The sequence below is a fragment of the Chenopodium quinoa genome, unplaced genomic scaffold (genome assembly GCF_001683475.1).
Source record: "Chenopodium quinoa cultivar QQ74 unplaced genomic scaffold, ASM168347v1, whole genome shotgun sequence".
Lineage (NCBI taxonomy): Eukaryota > Viridiplantae > Streptophyta > Magnoliopsida > Caryophyllales > Amaranthaceae > Chenopodium > Chenopodium quinoa.
In genome coordinates, this window is record NW_018744704.1 from 6,289,743 (window position 1) to 6,307,914 (window position 18,172).

The window sequence follows — 18,172 nt, forward strand, 5'->3', positions numbered from 1 at the left end:
TTACAACCAATAATTCAATTAATGCTAACAAATATTTTGCGTTTGTTGGCATTAATGAAAATATTTTGGTAGCATAATAATACCAATTAAGCACAATTTAATACCAAAGAACAATATTAGAGTCATTTATAACTAATAATATTATTAGAGTTGACTCTTATCAAATAACATTATTAAAGTCATTTATGATTAATAATATTATTAGAGTTGACTCTTATCCAATAACATTATAAGAGTCATTTATTACTAATAATATTATTAGTGTTGCCTCTTATCTAAATAAGAGCCATTAAGACTTTAATAATATTATTAGACTTGACTTTTATCTAGTAACATTATCATTAATGACTCTAATAACGTTATTAGAGTCATTAATGACATAGCGACAAACAATTTCTCCAAACACAAGACATCAATAGATTTTATGTGATGATTTGGTGCTTATGTGGTTATGCAATGATGTAGATAAAGAGCAGAAGAATGATAGGCGATTTGTGGATTATGCTTGGTTGGAAATCTAACTGTGGAAAAAATAGTTCTAAGGACGAAGGAGGCATCAATGAAAATGGGGCACCTGCCAAAGTTACACCATTTGCCAAAGCCGGATTCTTCAATAAAATGCTATTTTGTTGGTTAAACCCTTTGATGAAATCAGTTATGAAAAAGACTCTCGAGGAAGAAGACATACCCAAACTACGGGACAAAGACAAAGCAGGACATTGTTACTCACAGTTTCTTGATCAATTGAGTAAACAAAAACATGGTGATGCCCTATCAGAACCTTCAATATTGTGGACAATAGTTGAATGCCACTGGAGGGAGATCATGGTGTCTTCGCTTTCCTGAAGACACTTTCATTGTCAGCTGGACCTCTATTACTAAATTACTTCATTAAGATTGGTCAGGGTAAAGAAGCTTTCAAATATGAAAAGTATGTTATAACAGTTTCACTTTGCCTATTGAAGATCTTGGAATCTTTATCACAGAGGCAATGGTTCTTCCGGACCAGATTGATTGGTCTTAAAGTGAGGTCCATGCTTACTGCAGCAATCTATAGGAAGCATTTACGACTCTTAAATGTAGCTAAGAGAAAGTACTCTTGTGGTGAGATAATAAATCACGTAACTGTGGATGCTTATAGGATTGGGGAGTTCCTCATTTGGTTTCATCAGACTTGGACTACAAGCCTCCAGCTTTGTCTTGCATTAATTATATTGATCCATCCAATCAAACTCGCAACTATGGAATCATTAGTAGTGATTGTATTAACTGTGATTTGTAAAGCACCTACAACAAAGTTACAACATAAGTTCCAAAGCAAGTTGATGGCCGCTCAAGATGGGAGGTTGAAGGCGTGCTCAGAGGCTCTTATGAGCATGAAGGTTCTAAAGTTATATGTTTGGGAGACCCACTTAAGAACGCAGTTGAGAAATTAAGGAAAGACGAGTCCATACACTTAGCAGCTGTGCAATTGCAAAAGTCATATAATATTTTTCTCTTTTGGATGTCTTCTGTTTTGGTCTCTGTTGCTACATTTTGGGCATGTTATTTACTTCGAATCCCTTTGCATGCCAATAATGTTTTCACATTTCTTGCAACATTACGTCTAATGCAAGATCCAATCAGAGCTATCCCTGATATTATTGCTGTCATAATCGATGCAAGAGTTGCATTCGCAAGAACTGTGAAGTTTTTTGTAGCACCAGAGCTCCAAACTAAAAATGTCAGGAAAATGAGCAATATGACTTGCATAAATCATGCCATTTTGATAAGAACAGCAAATCTATCATGGGAAATGGATTCCTCAAAGCCAACACTGAGAAACATAGATCTAGATATTCATCCTGAGCTATATGTGGAGAAGTTGGCTTGGGAAAATCCACATTATTAGCAGCAATTCTCGGTGAAGTATCATGCATGGATGGAACAGTAAGCTTCTTCTACAACTTTCATACTTATCGAGAAATTTGCATCATTTTTTTTTGTGGCATGTAGACCTAAAGACAATGGATGGATGGGTCATCTAACTAGAACTATACTCTGTGGTATATACTAGTTATATAATTGTTTGTTCTTAAAACTATATTTCTCTTATAGGTGGAGGTTTCTGGGAGTATTTCTTATGTTTCTCAGATAGCTTGGATTCAAACAGGGACAATACGCGAAAATATTTTGTTTACCTCTGCCATGGATGACCTCAGGTACAGAGAAACTCTTCATAGGTGTTCACTAGTGAAGGACCTTGAGCTTTTTCCTTGTGGTGATATGACTGAAACAGGGGAAAAAGGAGTTAATCTAAGCGGTGGGCAGAAGCAGCGGATTCAACTTGCTCGGGTATTATACCAAAATGCTGACATTTACCTTCTAAACGATCCATTTAGTGTTGTTGATGCACATACTGCAACTAGCCTCTTTAATGTATATTTTTCACACCTTAGTCATGGTTCACTTTATATATTCAACTTAATTAAAAGATGACTCTTTATGTTGTGGCAGGAATATGTTATGGAAGCTCTTTCCGAAAAGATTGTCTTGCTTGTGACTCACCAAGTTGATTTTCTTCCTGCATTTCATTGTTGTTTGGTGAGTGTACCTTCATTTAACCGAGGCTTATGAATATATTATTCTTCATATGAATGTTGCAAGAATGCAAGATCAATTAAAATTATTAGAGATTTGCCACTTCAATCATAATTAATTGCATATGCTAACCATCCCATATACTTCTGAGCTACTATACTTACTCTGCATCCTTGAAGGAAGACGAGTAAAAGCAAAACCATGATTTACATTAAACCTTAATCCAAATATTCATTAACAGGACAACACAAGGCATTTGGTTCATAACCAAACCAGCTTACTGCGTTAATGAATATTTGGATTGGTTTTCTGTGAGGGTCATAATTTTAAGATTTCTTTGCTACATTATATTTGATAAGATTTCTGTGAGCTTAATATTACCAAACTCATTAATGAAAACACAACTCAATGTATCACATAATATTATTTGATAAAATTATTTAATATTATGATACTATAAAGAATATTGTATTATTTGATATTAATGTTTATTGTATCAAATAATATCCTTAAACCTTACCTTAAATTATTGTATTATTAAGGATTATTAATCTTACCTTAAATTTACATTAAACCTTAATATTATTTGATATTATTAGATAATATTGAATAATTGATACATTAAGCTTAATATATCAAATAATATTAAGCTTAATATATCAACTAATATTAATTGTACTAAGGTTTATTATATCAAATAATATCATTAAACCTTAATATTATTTGATCTTATTGTATTAAATAGTTCCTTTAAGGATGAGTATCAAATAATATTATCAAACAATATTAAATAGTTTGATAAGATTAATATCAAATACATTGTATTTGTTAAAACAGTGATAGCCAAATCTTATCAAATACAATGTAGCAAGGAAATATCTAGAATATACTCACAAAAAACCCTATGCCTTAGTAAAGGTCATAATATCATGGATACTGAAATGACTCAACGCTTAACAATTAAAATAAAGCTCTACTAACACTTAGTCCCAAACTACCCCTAGGAGAACATTAAGTACCACTTGATTAATAATGAAATTACAAGGCAATTAGCTAGAACATACTTTTGTGTTAAGAGGTAAGCAATTAAAGGAGTTAATGAAGAAGAATAATTTAGGGTGTTTCTAATTAACACTAACTACCTCTTAATTGTCGTTAACATTTTCTCCCACACTCGTGAGCACACACGCACATACATTTGATTGCTACATTGTATTTGATAAGATTTGGCTGTCACATTTATTTTTTTTTATTATCATTATTATCCTTACAATCATCAACGAAAGGAAATCTTCTTTTTGCAGCTAATGGAAGATGGAGAAGTCCTCCGGTCAGGCTCTTACCATGACTTATTAGCTTCAAATTAGAAGTTTTCAATTCTTGTAAATGCACACAAAGAAACTGTCAGTTTTAAGACACGAGGTGAAGCTAGCACAGCTAAACAACAAAACTATTCTACTACAAAAGTTCAGATAAGCAATGTCAATATTGAAAATCGAGCAAACAGGGATCAATTGATTAAACGAGAAGAGAGAGAAGTAGGAGACATTGGGTTAAAGCCATATTTTCATATACCTAAAGCAGAATAAAGGATACTGGTACATATTTATTGTTTTTTTTTTTTTGCTTATGTAGCCTATCTGGTGGGCCTGAAATTTCAGTACACTTGGATGGCCAAAGGCATTGATAATCCTCAACTCAGTAAAGTAAAGCTAATTTTGGTATACCTCATCATTGTAGTCTCCTCGACAGTCTGTTTAGTCAAAAGATCTCTAGCAATGGTTAGATTAGGACTGGACTCATCAAGATTGTTATTTTCTAAATTATTGAAGTCCCTATTTCGTGCTCATATGTCATTCTATAACTTTACACCTCTTGGAAGGATATTAAGTCGGGTAAGTATAAAGCTGTCATATTTGTCACATGCTCACAACTATAATTCACACCAGAGGACTAAACTAATTTACATAACTTTTTCTTATTACTACTTTTAACTCTCCAGATCTCTTCTAATTTTAGCATAGTCGATCTTGATCTCCCCTTTAACTTCCAAGCAGCCCTAGGAGCTACTACAACACTAGTTTTGGAGTGTTAGTTGCCATGATCTGGCAGGTTATATTTGTGACCATACCAGTTATTTACATGATGACACGAATACAAGTAAGTTTTTAAAGGATCTTGCATTAAGTATGTAACCTCCCCCCACTAATCTTCTACATCATAACGAAACTCTCATGTGCATCCCTATGGGTTCAACAATTTCTCATTCATTACTTTGCCATGGAGAGGATAGGATCATTAGTATTTATCCCCAAATTGCCAATAAATATCCAAGGAAACTGTAGTATAGAGGAAGTATATCTACCAATGAATTAACAAATCGCTAATTCCCTGTTACTCACTGTGAGTAACAAACTTGTTACTCACAGTGGCAATTCGGAAATTAAGTGGAAGTTTTCCACTTCCTGACTTGCTGAGCTGGAATCGTCTATGTGTCAAGCTGCTGAGTTGGATTTGTCTATGCCATCCTTCCGTCAATCTGTTGGAGTGATGGCGTTAACTCCTTCCTGATTTGGCGGGAAAATATTAGCTATGTTCTTCACACATCGCCGAACTGTACAAGCCCAGTTGATAAAACACGCAGCTTGTTCGGAGAATAAGATCTGTTCTTCGCACATCGCCGAATTGTACAAGCCCAGTTGAAAAAAACACAGACATCTTCGAATTGCGAGGTATTTTTCTGATCTATTTTATCGTCGCTTGTTGCAGTCTTCAGTTTTGTTCTGTAGTTGTCATGCGCCCACAATTCATGAAATTGAATTCATAAATTCGACCGAAGTCGGAATAATTTTGAAAGCAATTGGATTTTAAGGACCTTTTTGTCTGTTAAAATGGGGTTGAGGTTGCTGGAAATGGCCGGTGAATTTAGTTTAAAATGCAATTTCTTACTTTTTGAGAACAACGTGTTGTCTTCGTATGTTTTTATTAAAAATTCCCTGTGTTGATTTGTTAGTTTATGTGAAGATTGGTTGTGTTGGTTGTTCAACTGGTTGGTTAATTTGTGTCGGTTGGTTGTATTTTTGTGATGGGTTGAATGTGTGCCGTGAAAACGTGTTTGGTTGATTTGTGTTGAATTTAATATTATAATTATGTTGGCGTTCGGGATTAATTTGTATCGTAGTAATTATGTTGGTGTTCGTTATTTGAAGGGTGAATTGTTGTTGTTGGAGAAGATCTTGCTATTATGGAAATTGAAACAGAAAGCGTTATAAGGTTTAGTGAGGTTGGTGTTGGTGATTGTGGCAGTGGAGTTAAGTTTCGGAGTAAAGTCCGTATGGAGGAGGATATAGAAGACGTAGATGATGCAGGTAGTTGTGCACTTGACATGGATGTTAGGTATTTATCCCCACCGAAAACAATTCATACAACTCACACTGTGGTTGGTAGCAACGAAATAGTTGTAGTTGTTGAGGAGCCTAAGGAATGGATGGTTTTCCAGTGTTGGCAACAGGTTGAAGCCTACTATAAGGACTATGCTGAGCAGATGGGGTTTGGAGTGACAAGGGCTCAAGGTGTAACTTTTAAGACGGGGGACCCAAAAAAAATCAAAGTCACGTGGAAGTGTGAGTGTTGGGGAAAACCCGACATGAGGGCTAGGAGGGAAGCGAAGAAGAGGGCAAAGGCAATGAGTAATGGAGGTTCAGGTGGTTTAGTTGATGGGGTGGTATGTGAGGATGAATTAAGTGGTATGAAGAGGACTTCGAAAAAGTGCGAATGTCAGGCCCGTGTTTATGCTAAAGTTAACGAAGATGGCTTGTGGGAGTTGAAGAGCGTGGAACTAAAGCATAATCACGCGATTGATCCGGCAAATTATAAGCTTGTTAAGGAGTACCGCATGAGGCAAATGAACTGCAAAGCGAAGAAGACGCTGACAGATTTGTACGAGCAAAGTGTACCAATTTCTCAAATACACGGTTTCATGGCGACCGAACGGAAGGGTAACATTGATCTGACGTTAAAAGATTTACAACATGAGGTGTACAAGGCTAGCCGGTTGAAGATGGTTGGAGGGGACTCGGTGGTAATGATGGAGTACTTTGACAAAATGCAAACCGGGAACCAAATTTTTTTCCATGCTCAACGTTTGGATAAAGAAGGGAGGCTTAAGGATGTGTTGTGGGTGGATGCAAGAAGTAGGGTAGCTTATGAGGACTTTGGTGATGCGGTTTGCTTCGACGCAACATACCTAACGAATGAGTACGAGCTCCCGTTTGCGAACTTTGTTGGTGTGAACCACCATGGGCAATCCTTGTTGTTGGGATGTGCTCTTGTTTCACATGAAGACTGCGATACGTTTGCGTGGATATTTCGACAGTGGTTAGCTTGCATGAACAATCAAGCTCCTAAAGCCATATTGACCTACCAAGCGGCAGCTATGCGGAGGCCCCTTGCTGAAGTCATGCCAAACACGGTACATCGTTGGTGCATATGGCATATCATGAGCAAGATCCATGAGAAACTTGGCAAGTGTGCACGGTATGTTGTGAAATTCCTCCTTCTGGCTTTACAATTTCCAAGGTCTTGATATTAGCTTCAAAGGCGTAATAATCTGATTCCCATAATAAAGACAAGCTAACCTGTTGTTGCTGGTCTGCTGTTATCATTTTTGTCTAGTTACCAGGAGTTTGTCAACCCCCTCAAAGAGCTGGTATATGAGAGCTTTGACCCCGAGGAGTTCCAAACCCGATGGGCAGAGTTTATTGCTGAGTATAAGTTGGAGGACAATGAATGGCTACAGAGCCTACACAAAGACAATCATATGTGGGTGCCTACGTACATGAAGGAGTTTTTTTGGGCCGGTATGAAGACCACACAAAGGGTGGAGAGCATCAATCGGTTTTTTTGACGGCTATGTGAACCGCAAAACAAAACTCCATGAGTTTCCTCAAAAGTATTGCATGGCCTTGGATCAACGAGTTCGAGATGAACTGAGTGCAGATGCGCGTTTCTCGAAGTACCTTAGGAGGTTGGTTACTGGATTCAAAGTCGAAAAAATATTCCAAAAGTTATACACGGACAACAAGTTTCAAGAAGTTCAAAAGGAGTGTACGAGAATGATGTATTGCAACGTCCGAGGAGAGAAGGTTTTGTCTGAAAAGCTTATTCAGTATTCGGTGGTCGATCATGTATGGATAGTACCTCCCGGTGCGAGTGAGGATGTCATTACAAATAGGTGAAGATCTTACAATGTTACTTTCTGTCCAATGACAAAGGAGGTGCAGTGTGACTGTAGGAAGTTTGAGACAAGTGGCATACTTTGCAAACACTGTATTAGGATTTTGGATGAAAACTTGGTTGAAGATCTACTAGAGAAGTACGTTGTAGACCGTTGGAGGAAGGACATACCCTGGAAGCACACTAGGGTGAAGGTGGCCTACCATGATCTAGGGGACACAGTTAATGTGAAAAGATTCAACAAAATGATGCAAAAACTCGAGACCTTGTGTGAAACCGCTGCTATGGTGGACGATCAAACGGTCCATATGGTAATTGAAACACTGTCGAAGCTTCAATCAGCTGTCAATGAGCGTAGGGACAAGAAGAGCAAGGAAATTGTTGCTATAGTCAGTACACTGACATCAGCCAGTGAAGGCAGAACGTTTTCCTCGGTTAGGAATCCTGCTCCTACTGCTACTGCCGTAGACTCCTGTCCAGCTTCCATGGACCTTGTTATCAAGGACCCTATAATTAAGAAAAGGAAAAGGGGCAGGCCTAAGGGTTCAAGGCACAAGACTTTAGCTGAAACCGGCTACAAGAAAACCAAAAAGAATAAGAAGCCTAGCCCGGTTAAGATTTATGCTTTCTTCAATACTTAAAGAATATGACTGCTCAGCCTGTTATTATTTTCTGACTGCTGTTATATCTCTATCTAAAACATACAGGAGCAAGTAGGAATGTTGTTGAGGAGGATGCAGCAAACTGTGTTCAGGAGGAGGATTGAGTAAATGGTGTTGAGGAGGAGGATGCAGGAAATGGTGTTGAGCAGGATGCAGGTGTCGAGGAGGAGGAAATGTTGTTGCAGGATCTTGTGTTTAGGAGGATGCAGGTAAAGGCCGGATTGACAGGAAATGGTGTTGTGCAGAATGTAGGTGTGTCGGAGGAGGAAATGGTGTTACAGGATCTGGTGTTTCGGAGGAGGTAAGAAAAGGCAGGAATGGCAGGAAATGTTGTGGAGCAGGATGCAGGTGTTGAGGAGGAAATGGTGTTGCAGGATCTGGTGTTTAGGAAGACAACAAAGGGAAAGGGGAAGGCAAATACGTCTTCTCGGAAGCTACATGTAAGTATGAATACTAAATTCATGTGATTTTACTTTAGTGATTATTTCACATTTAACCCATCACACCTCTCACAGGTGAAGCAGAAACGTCTTGATGAACTAATGGCCATATCGTGACAATTTGAGTTAGCTAAAGTAACTATCATTTACTTGAATATTTGTGTGGTTGGCGATTCCATATTAGTTGCGTTGTTAAATTAATATAGGATGATCAAGAAAATATAGCTTGAGCATATCTAGGCCGCTCCTTGTTTGTTTGAGCATATGAAAACAGATTACGGGGGCATATTCTTTCCAATGGTTTGTAAAACTGTTAAGCATTTGAAACATGTAATTAAACTCATCACATTTGTGTTTGAAATCATTTTCAAGGCGACAAATATATATACACACAAAGGTCCAAGGTCTTGTAATCCTTTTCAAGATATACAGACAACAGTTTAAGGTCTTAAGGTCAATTTCAAAAAACGATACTTTTTAAAAGACGATGCTTTGAGTATGTCTGATTTTCATGTGTTAACATGTAAAAATAACAGTAGTAAAAACAGAAGCAAAATAAGCATAACATAGTACGCCTCAAAATTGAGAATACTATCGAGTGTAGAGAACACAAACTGATCAAGTTCAAACAACACAAACCATATTCCTACAAAGACAATAGAATGTGAATGACAATGTTCAAATTGTTTGTCAGGCCCCACATCACAGTCGTCGCGCTGTTTTCCTAGTCCCTGGGTTGGCATCTCCCAGACAGTCTTTCAAGTCGTTCACTTCACACTGCACGTCGTCCAAGAACAGATTTGCCCGAGCAATAGGAATCTTCCGCTATAAGAACAGAACATAACAAAAACTTTAGCCAACCATTCCAGAGATCTTCACACAAAACACAGATATATACACCACCTACCACACTGAACCTCGTGGTGAATCTTCTGGCAAAGAACTTAATACACGCTAGCATAAGAACACCGCAGTATGAGCTGCATATTAGAGGACAACAATCAACATGAAAGCTGAAGATACGTTCTCCTGACCTTAAAGGTAGGCAGATAGTCATTGGCGCAATAAAAAAACTAGGGAACACAAGTTCTTACTTATCCTTTGGGTCTAAAATCTCAACAGTGCATTTGGTCCAAAACTGTAGGTGACCAACCTTCCATGCTGGGTTACAGAGTTGGAAAATGACGTCAAAGCCACTAAGCTGTAGTTTGACAAGCACATTACACATTACTAAATGGTCCCAATAAATACCATGTTTGTTTAGAATGAAAGTCATCATTAGTACCAGAAGATCAATCTCCCTGGCATGTGTGTCGAACGGCGCAGGGTACATGGAATCTATCAACCACAACTGTTGAGCCTTCATGTGTAAAGCTAAGCACCACCAGTGCGAATCTCCAGGGGAATCCCGAGGAACTTCGAGGACTGGGACAAAAATCTGTTTAAATGCCAATGTCAATGCCGTAAGCACAATTTTAGCGCATATGCATGGAAAACATATTTAAACCTGCGCTATATTATTGGACTATGTGAGTAAGTTGATGACCGCTCGAATATCCGACAGGTTAGAGCTGATGAGAGATTTGGCATACTTCCTACAAATATTCTCTTCTTTGCCTTCGTTCAACAACAGTCGATTCTACGATCCAGACAATAAAAACAAGAAGCATGATAATCATCGAATGTGAACGTAAATATGTCACCCCAATGGTGAAATGAACCCCGAACCACTTACCGAAAAGCTTGGGTCAAGCAAAAAACGCTTGCTTCTGCTCGTAAAATCTTTGGTGGCCCATTGCTTGGTGTATAGCACACTGGCCATTCTAACGTAGTCAGTGGAACCCAAGATTTATTGTGCACCACTTCATAGCAATCCCTCTGGCTAGCTTCAATGTGATCACACTTTATCATCACCATACCACGGCTATGTGGTGAACCATCATCATAACACCAAGTATACACATAAAAATATTAGAATTTACAATTAATACAAAAACTTTGCAAAAGGCATGCACAATAAACAGACTTTTCACACTCAAATACACTTTTTTGAATTACTTAAGTGGATCCTTCAGGTCCTTCCACTGCTTAACAAACTGTAGCAGACGTGTCTCCAACGCTGTATGGCGACGAGTGTTTGACACATTGGTGAACATGGCTGACAAGGCTGCCTCGGTAGGTTTCACCACCCTCCCATCAGCAGACTCATCTTCCTCATCAGATGAAGATGACCTTTCCAATTTGCACCGAGAATCAACCAAGACAGTCGTTCCCCTCGTCCCAAGTGAGCATACAACAGTTTCAGGTCCAGGCTCCACGTTCACATCTTCCTCTTCATGATTAGAATAACAGACATTTAACTCTGAGAGAAGACCGCTGTCAGCCCCAGTCACCTTGGATTCATCCCCTAACACGTTGGCCACAGCCCCAGCCCGTGCAACCAGTGCATCCACCGATAAATTTCGAACCAAACGGTCCAGGTCCTCGTCACCGGAAACAGCATGGGCGTGTTGGTCTTCCCTACCAACTACATTTGCACCTTATTCCAGTTGTGTCTTTGCCAACAAACAACTGGCCAAACCCTGTTCTTCATGCGCAACACCAGCCTTCTCCGTTCGCATATCCTTCTCGATTGCCTGCCCCCTACTCGCCCTCAAGGCATTAGCTACGTCAACACACTGCGACATCAGCTTATGCATTTTTTTCATAACGTCAGCTAATTTATGATCTATCAGAGCCACCACGGCGGGAGTTATTTTATCCAACACCTTCAAGAAAGCATGAGCACAAACTATTAACAGCTGCCATAGCACGTGTCACTTATTTTTATACATTATAGAGCTACGTATGAAAATATCGTTGACTTGGATTATACCTGCTACGTAATATTCTCTGCGTCTACCTCCCGCGTAGTCCGTTGCACCTCTATGATTTCCACCCTTTGCTTTTGACCCTCCCGAGGACTCAACGGATGCGGCTCCCCATACGCTACATCCAGCGACTGAAATTGAAGCAAACACAACATGTTCAGCAGGGATGTATTCCCATTAAAAGTAAGTCAAACTGATACTAACCCGCAATTTCCCGAAATCCCCAGATTGTTTTTTGTCATCGCCAACCGCCTCATTGATCTTTTCTTGGCACCATGCCTCCAGTCTTGGTCTCACACCCCACCTCATTGGTACGCGACTGAGGTGATCTAGATAAAAAATCTACAAAGAGGGAGACGGTAGAAAATTAGATAACATTACTAAAAAAATCCTTTGATGTAGTGGCAGTACCAACAATTTACTCACCAACAAAAAAAGGATACAACCCCCACAACCTGCTACATATCCATCATGAGCAAATTTCAAATGAAATAAAAATGCAAACGATCTTATTATCTACTGTGTTTATGCCATCTTGTTTACTGAATTCATGTTTTGATTTCTAAATATTGTCACAGATGTTGAAGCAACAATAACATGCACACAATGTAAGAGTAATTGAAGCAATGAAATTGCTGATAACAGAAAAACCATACCATAACATAAGTTGGTGTAAAAAACTAGTTCACCAATTGTTTTACAAAATAGAACTACCATAACATAAGTTGGTTTAAAAAACAAGTACACCAATTGTTTATCAAAATAGAACTACCATAACAGAAGTTGGTGTAAAAGACAAGTAAACCAATTGTTTATCAAAAGATTAGTTGTCAGAGCATATAGGTATTAACATTAGCAGTTTGATTAACTCAGTGAGGCTGTTGGGTTCCATGTTGGGGTGCAGACAATGAGATGGACTGTCTGTGAAGCTTGGGATGAGGTAGTTCCTGGTGCTTGGCCTGCTACTGGTTGCCCTGTTGCTGCAACTTTCTTTGGTCTTCCAGGCTGCTTGTTTGGCTTATCAATAGGTGGGCTTGGACATTTATTCGCCCCAACTCCCAAGCGATTTTGAACATCTTTTATTTCTTCCTTTACAGTCTGTCCAAAAGCTACTAGAAGATCACCCGATTACACTTAATGAAATCAGTTTCCAATAACAAAACACTTCATAAACTACTATGAGATTTATGAACTTAATTAATTATAGTTCTACACGAATTGTGGCTGCGCAAAAACACTATAATACAAAACACAATATATTAGGCAGCACAAAATATAATAAGGGTTTGACTCCCATCATCAAATACAAATGCTAAAACATCTTCATCAGGATGGAGTCTTCAATCTCCTGGATGAAGTCAAAAACAACCTCGAAAAACAAGACGTACACAAACATATCCAAATACCAAGAATAAAATATACTAATCACGAATTCATAAGCATAGTATAATTAAGCATAGAAACTATGGAGCATGAAGTTTTTTGATTCAAAATACAGAATGAAAACAGTAAGAATAATAACATGAACACAGTTTCAAAGCCTTGGAAATATGAACTATAGTCCTCGCTTCTTTCGCTAGTGACGAATATCATCCCTGGCCCGAGTCTAAAAACGTGTAAACGCATCAGCCATTGTCTTGTTTTTCATCATCTTAGCTTGCCTTTTCTGTTCCTCCTCTCTGTACTTCTTCACCACACCATATTCTTCAACAATGAGGATAGTAGGCTCGATCACCACTGGCCTTAGAATGGGGCGAAGCTTGACCTTCCTCTCACGGTTCATAATGACATTCGCAGCTTTCTCACGAGTATGCTCTGCCACATCATCGTGTAGAGGCAATATACTACCACAGGTAGTAAAGGTAAGGGCAGAAACGTGGTAAAGCTCATTGACCTTAGCGTTAACCATGGCTAACAGCTCATGGGTTTGGTCCAATTTGGTTTCAAGGTCTTATGGATGTCAGGGTGTCCCTACAAAGCTCGTCCAAGCCAAATTCAAGGTCTTCAAGACGCTTTGCGGGGACAGAAGAATCTACAATGCCTTTCCCTTTGGAAAGAGAAGGAGGCAGAGAGGCAAGATCTTCACTGGATAGCTCAGAGCGAAGCTTCCAAGTCTTATCCGGAAGGCAGAGAATGCCAAATTTTGTGAGGGAATCAAGGCCAATTTTAGCAGAAGGCATATATTCAATTTCCTCAACATCAAGAGGAATGTTAAAATAGTTGAAAACAAGAGGAAGCAAATTGGCATAGGGAAGAGGCGAAATACGAGAGGATTTGTCGCAATGGGCCATGTAATTAAGAATGATAAAGGGAAGGTCAAGAGCATAGCGATTGAAGAATAGAAACATAATTTCAAGGGCTTGATCAGTGATTAACTCTCGTGAGTGAGTTCGCGGAATTATGGAGCGTACAAGAATTGTAAAAATGAATTTTGGTTCCAACTTAAGCGAAGAGTGAGTAAGTTGGCGAGAGGAAGAGGAACGGTCAGGAAGAAAGAATTGTTCCTTAGCCCTAGAAACACATTCGGCTCTAGGTGGGTATGAGTCCCGGGATAAATCCTGAGGACATCCCAAAATTTGGGCTAACACAGAGTTACATAGAGAAATATCACGGCCCTTAACCTGCGACTTTAACAAAACGTCTCCACGGTCTCGTTTCACAGTCATGTTGATATAGAAAAGATGAGTCAGGCGAGGATATGAAAAATCAACTACATTGGTAATGTTGTACAGATTAGAAGAAAGAAAACGAGACAAGCATTCTAAATCAGAGGAATTAACGAAATCGACATCAATTAATTCGGAGTAGCAGAATTTTAGAGAATGGAAACCATCTTTCCATTTTCCATGGGTGGTGTTATTAATAAACCACAAAGACGGAATAGATGAATTTACCTCTTGCGACATCGTAGCAGCCGCCGTAGAAGGAGGTGGAGAAAAGGATTTTGAGGAGTCTGATTGCGAGGGTTCCGAATACGGAACGTTACCCGTAGCCTTCTTTAGTGATTTAGAAGACAAGGGTTTGGAAGCTATGGACTTTCGTTTGGGTGCCATGGTTGAGGAACGACAAAGCCTTGAGATGGAGATTAAAGTAAAATGTGAGATGAAGTAACAAGAGAGAAAGAGAGAGGGTCAAATCCCTATAAGGTTGAGGAGGAGTGTGAAGTTGGAAGGGTGGAGTGAAAAGGGCTGATTTGACATTTCAATGGGAGTACTAATGACAAGAAATGCATGAATTGCAGTTAAGAGGGAAAATCGGGAATCTATGAGGAGGTAAATGTGGCAAATATATTATCAAAAGATATTTTCCAAAGCTTTGACTAGTTATAAATATTTCAGATAATGGTGAATAGTTCAGAACTTTAATATTGTGGTGTTTTCCAAAATTGTTCACAACGCTAAGACTGTGACATGAGGGTCAAGGTCTTGAGAAGTTCTTGCGGTTTACTAGGGGTTCAAAAGCATCGTCCAATTTTCAACAGAGATATTCAACCTATTTGTAGATATTCCCCCTCAGCAAAGCAAACTATTTAGGTAAACTACCGATAAAGCCAATGAAAAAATACACCATTGAGGTGTATTATTATTTTGAAAATGCAAACCTAAAACGTTGAAGAGTGTCAAATATATATTGACCGTGAAGTGTACCAATAATAATGTTTTATTAAAACAGTCCAAATATAAAATTAGCTAAATTTATACAACCTCATCTTTTTGCATAGGCTCAATACTAGCAAGTCTTTCACCCAAAGCCGGAGAAAATACCTAACGTAAAATGTTCTATTACCGGCATAATAAACAAACATTATCTCACCATCAACCAAGTAATTTTCATTGACAAAACTTTCCCACCCAATATCAAGACACATATTAGTTTTGGTATCTTCAATAACCTTCACAAGCTGCATAGGCCATATACGACTATTAGGGCCTCGAAGAACTTCCATAGGACTACAAACTTCAGCCAATAAGGAAGTCCATTCCTCTGGAAGTACCTACAATTAATATGATGAAAGTTATTTACATACAGGATTAAAAAAAATTAATCATACATAATATATAAAACCAAACAATAACCTACCAATGTATGTCTACATCCATCTGCAAACACAACAACATGACATGGCATGTTACTGTACATCTCTACGTTTATGAAATGATGATTGATATGTTATGGTTAGGAAGAATCTGTATATATATACAATCAAAGCCCGATAACAATAACCATGTACTATGTAGTCGAAGTGTTTTAATTATGTGTACACATGTTTGACCTAATTTCAAAGGAAAAGTATGAATAGAATTGAAGTTTCATAGTACTTATCAATCTATTTTGACTAAAACAGTTGAATTCTAAATTAATCTCCAATACAGTCTGAATTAAATAAATCTATTTTATGTTAAATGACAATTGACAACAATGCTTGACTAAATGTAATATTCAATATCAGTTATAATTTATAGTCAAGTCTTTTATTCAATATAACTTATCTTACCAATAATCGAAATCATAACTTTAAACCTATATTGAAAATTAAAATAAGGTATGAACTCCCTAAAAAAGAAGAGGTCCAAAATCAACCTAAAAACTTTAAACTGAATATCTGATGAAGATTGGAACAGAAAATTGGGAGTAAATAAAAAAAAGGAACAGAACATTTCATGAGTATTGGAACCGTGAATTGGCAGTAAACAGTTATGTAAAATGAATTTTGGAAATAATTTTCCGATTAAGATGGTATTTATCAACCATGTTTCCTGCGTCCCTATTGCCACATACATGCATATATACGCATTCTCTATTGCCAAATCAGAATATAGGTTTCAATTAAGACAATTTCAGTTTGGTTTAAATTATTATTAACTTATATATTACGTTCGAATAACAACGATTACATATTAGCTTATATATTACGTAGAATATGTAACAAAAATAAATATCGACTTCTAATTAACTTTGTACATTTTATTATCCAACTGAAAATAGTTTATAGTGCCATCTATTTATAAACCTCATAAACGCAAATTTATAACCCCGAATATATATACAAGGTGAATTCTAGAATTCTTGTAAGCTCCATCGAAGATTAATATTCCGTCACAATTGCATTGCACTACCAACATTGCAGACACGATTTACGAATGGGTGTAAGAGATATTTGAAACTATGACTGTGGTAAAAGCTTAAAAGAACGTCCATGGTAATGGCGATAATTTTTTTGACAATAGCAATGCAATGACAACTTGCATCTTGTTGACAATGACTTCATTTATAGTGAATCAGATATTGTTGACAATGACAATACAAACACACATTGTCGGAAATATAGAAAAAGAAGTCCTTCGTCTGGCAAAACAATTTCCGCTAATGATAATCATGGTACTTCAGTGAGTATAGTACCGTCATTAAATTACCGTCATTAAATTAAAGTCGGTTTAAGTAGTAAAAGAGGGTGACGGTTGTGAAGTGAAAAGGATTGATTTGACAATTCAATGGGTTGAGTAAATGAGTAATAATTAGAAATGCATGCATAGCACTAAAGAGGAAAACCGGGAAACGAGGAAGGATTAAGGTTTAGTTTTACACTATTATCAATTCTAATCAGACTCTTTTTTTTAAAAAAAATAAACCCTTGTCTTTTCAGTTCTCTGTTTTCTCTGTCTTTTTTTCTAAAGCACCTTCTAGTTAATCCAAAATGAAATCGTAAATTTAAAGCTACATTGAAAATGAGAATTTGGTATGAACTCCGTAAAAAACAGGAGCGCAAAAAGCAACTAAAAAACTTAGAACAGAATATTTGATGAATATTGGAACAGATAATTGGCAGTAAATAAAAAATAGGAACAAAATATTTAATGAACGTGTATGTCTAACTCCTACCTCCATCTCCAAACACAACAGTATGACATTGGAGGTAACTGTACATCTCTTCGATTTAGAAATTATGATTAGTATGTTAGTATCCGTATTTATATACAATCAAATACCAATAACAATGAACTGTGTTGTCAAAGTATTTTAATTATGTGTACACATGTTTGACCTAATTTAGACTGAATACAGTTAAAGTTAAATAATATTCCTCAATCTATTTTGACTTAGACGATTGAATCCTATATTAATACTCAATAAATTCTGAATTAAATAATTCTATTTTATTTATTTATTTGTCTGACAACAACGCTTGAGTGATTGTAATAGTCAAAATGAATTACAATTAATCGCCAAGTTTTATTTTCAATGAAACATGCTCCTCATACAAAGTTTGGATTCCAAATATGAAAATGGCACAAGAAAAATGATATCCTAAAATTAAATGGATAATAAGTGACAGGTGAATTAGGTGATGTCAACGTCCTCCGACGACGCAGGCATTCGTACCACC

General features: G+C 37.4%; 1 pseudogene; it reads left to right on the forward strand.

Moving 5' to 3' along the window:
• Positions 1-438: 438 nt before the first annotated feature.
• The window catches only part of LOC110702968, a 33,615-nt pseudogene continuing 15,881 nt past the window's right edge, over positions 439-18,172 (forward strand).